Source organism: Zonotrichia albicollis, chromosome 28 (genome assembly GCF_047830755.1).
Source record: "Zonotrichia albicollis isolate bZonAlb1 chromosome 28, bZonAlb1.hap1, whole genome shotgun sequence".
NCBI classification, from domain to species: domain Eukaryota; kingdom Metazoa; phylum Chordata; class Aves; order Passeriformes; family Passerellidae; genus Zonotrichia; species Zonotrichia albicollis.
Window position 1 is genome coordinate 4271024 of NC_133846.1, and position 3496 is coordinate 4274519.

The window sequence follows — 3496 nt, forward strand, 5'->3', positions numbered from 1 at the left end:
GGACAGAGGGTGACAGCTCCATCCCAGTCTTGTTATCCCTATGGAATTGTTTGGGATGGGGATAACAGCTCCATCCCAATCCTGGTATCCCTATGGAATTGTGTGGGACTGGGGGGGTGACAGCTCCATCCCAACCCTGTTATCCCTATGGAATTATTTGGGACAGGGAGAGGCTCTGAGGGGGCTCAGGGGGGTGGCAGCTCTATCCCAATCCCACCCTGTTATCCCTTTGGAATTCCGTGGGACAGGAGAGTGGCAGCTCCATCCCAGTCCCACCCTATGGAATTCTGTGGGGCTCATGGGGGTGACATCTCCATCCTAATCCTGTTCTCCCTATGGAATTGTGTGGGACAGGGGGGAACTCATGGGGGTGACAGCTCCATCCCAATCCCACCCTGTGGAATTGTTTGGGATGGGGATAACAGCTGCATCCCAATGCCACCCTATGGAATTGTGTGGGACAGGAGGGTGACAGCTCCATCCCAACCCCACTCTGTTCTCCCTATGGAATTGCTTGGGACAGGGGGGAACTCATGGGGGTGACAGCTCCATCCCAGTCCCACGCTATGGAATTGTTTGGGATGGGGATAACAGCTCCATCCCAATCCTGTTATCCCTATGGAATTCTGTGGGACAGGAGGGTGACAGGTCCATCCCAATCCCACCCTATGGAATTGTTTGGGATGGGGATAACGGCTCCATCCTAATCCTGTTCTCCCCATGGAATTCTGTGGGGCAGGGGTGTGACAGGTCCATCCCAATCCCAGCCTGGTATCCCTGTGGAATTGTTTGGGATGGGGATAACAGTTCCATCCCAATCCCATTCTCCCTATGGAATTGTTTGGGACAGGGGGGAACTCATGGGGGTGACAGCTCCATCCCAATCCTGGTATCCCTATAGAATTGTGGGGGACAGGGAGAGGCTCAGAGGGGTGACAGCTCCATCCCAATCCCACCCTATGGAATTGTTTGGGATGGGGATAACAGCTGCATCCCAATGCCACCCTATGGAATTGTGTGGGACAGGGAGGTGACAGCTCCATCCCAATCCCATTCTCCCCATGGAACCGAGGGATGGAAAACCCAAACCCTTTGCCAACCCCACCCCAAGCCTTGGGAGGGATCCATGGGATGGGAAAATCCCTTCCCAAAGCCCCAGGAGAACCATCCTGCTCCTCCCTCTGCCTTTGGCTGCAATTCCAGGCGAGAGGAAGGAAAAAGCCCCAAACTTTAGGATAAGGAAATGTTGGGAAGCTCCAAGGAGCTGGAAATGTTTACATGGACAGGAGCAAAGCTTCCATTTATTATTATTTTTTTTCTATGGGGACTTGGAAAACCCCACTGGATAAGCTATTGATCCCTAATCCCACCTTTTCCTCCTCTTTTTCCCCTCTCCTTTGCTTCCTTCAATTTCTTGGAATGGCTGGAGAAACCTTCCCTCACTTCCACACTGCATTCCCCAGAGGTTCTGCTTTGTAGCACCAGAAAAATCCTTAAAAATCTTGATTTTTCCATGGAGAAAAGTGCCAAAATTCCTTTAAAATCAAGATTTGGGGCTTGGAATTCATGGGATTGTCGTGGCAAGTTTTAAATTGGGCTGAGTGTGCACAGGAATATTTAAAAAAAAATGAGGATTTTCCAGCTTTTTTTTTCCAAGTTGGATGGGAAGAAAGATCTTTCCTTCTTCCCCTCACTTTCACTCCAGGGCTGGAATTTGCTTGGAAAGAATAAAAAAATGGGGATAGGGAAGAGGGGAATCCTGGACAAGGTTGTTTTTCCCAAATTCCTGGATTTTTTCCTGCATTTTTGGGGTGGAATTGGAGCAGGAGATGCCCTTTGGTGGCTCCATGAGGAACTGAGGAGTTGGGAATTCTCCAGCTGGAGTTCCCAGGGAAGGTTGGAATTCCTTGGCTGCAATTCCAGCTGCCCAAGGATGGCTTCAGTGGGAATCTTTTCCTTTCTTTGTGCAATAAAATGGATTCAGGAGCTTTTTATGGAGGAAAGAAAAATCAAAAATGGCTTTTTTTTGTTTTATTTTCTGCACCTGGGGGGGATATATGCTGGAATTCCCAGTGGGATGGGGACAGATCCAACCTCTCCTGCCATTCCAGAGTGGGAATTTTATGGATCAAATCCCTGTCTTGGCATTCTCAGAATGGTTTTTATGGATCTAATCCCTGTTTTGGCATTCCCAGAGTGGATTTGGATGGATCCATCCTCTCTCTTGCCATTCCAGAGTGGAAATTTTATGGATCCAACCCCTGTTTTGGCATTCCAGGGTGGATTTGTGTAGATCCTCTGGAAAAAATGAGAATTGCCTCAGGAAAAACCTCTGGAAAAATGGGAATGGCCCTCAGGAAAAACCTGTGGAAATTTGGGAATGGCCCTCAGGAAAAACCTTTGGAAAAGTGGGAATGGCCCTCAGGAAAAACCTTTGGAAAAGTGGGAATGACCCTCAGGAAAAACCTGTGGAAATTTGGCAATGACCCTCAGGAAAAACCTCTTGAAAAATGGGAATGGCCCTCAGGGAAAAGCTCGATAAAAGTGGGAGTGGCTCTGAGGAAATCTTCTGGAAAAGTGGGAATGGCCCTGAGGGAAATCTTCTGGAAAAGTGGGAGTGGTCTCGGAAAAAAGCTCTGGAAATTGGGGAATGGCTTTTAGGGAAATCATCTGGAGAGCAGGAATGGCTCTGAGGAAAATCCCCTGGAGAAGCGGGAATGGCCTCGGGATGGCGCCAGAGGAGCGGGAATGATGAAGGGGGATGAAGGCCGAGCTCTGTGCCTGCGAGTCCACCCCCACAATTCTCTGCCGGGTTTTTGGGAATTTCCCGGTGGAATTTTTTGGCAGGGATTTTGGGGTATCCCAAGTTTATTTTCTGTGCCTGCCTGGAGTTGGTGTTGGGAGATTCCACAGCTTTTTATCCCTCAAGTCAGGGTTTATTTTATTTTATTTTATTTTATTTTATTTTATTTTATTTTATTTTATTTTATTTTATTTTTTCTTTATTTTATTTTATTTTTTCTTTATTTTTTCTCTAGTTTTAATTTTCTAAATTATTTTATTTTTTTATATTTTTATTATTTTATTTTTGTTTTAATTTTTCTTTATTTTTCTTTATTTTTAATATTTTTTATATTTTTTATTGTTCGATGTTTTATATTTTATTTTGTAATTTTAATTATTTTTAAATTTTATTTTATTTTATTTCCTTTTCTTTCCTTTTATTTTATTTTTTCTTTCCTTTTATTTTATTTTTTCTTTCCTTTTTTCCAAAAGCAGCCAGTCCTTTCCAGTAAAAATCCAGGCAATACCAGCAAGGGCCCAGCTTTTCCCTGGTATTTCAGTTAATTATTAGAATAAAAATTATTTTAATTAATTTAATTACTGGTGCTACTTTATTACCGCTCCCCCTTCCCGGAACCTTCCTGCGCGGCCGCGGGGCCCGCCCGGCCCATTCCGCGCTCCGCGCCGGGGCTGCCCGCGGCTCTGCCTGATC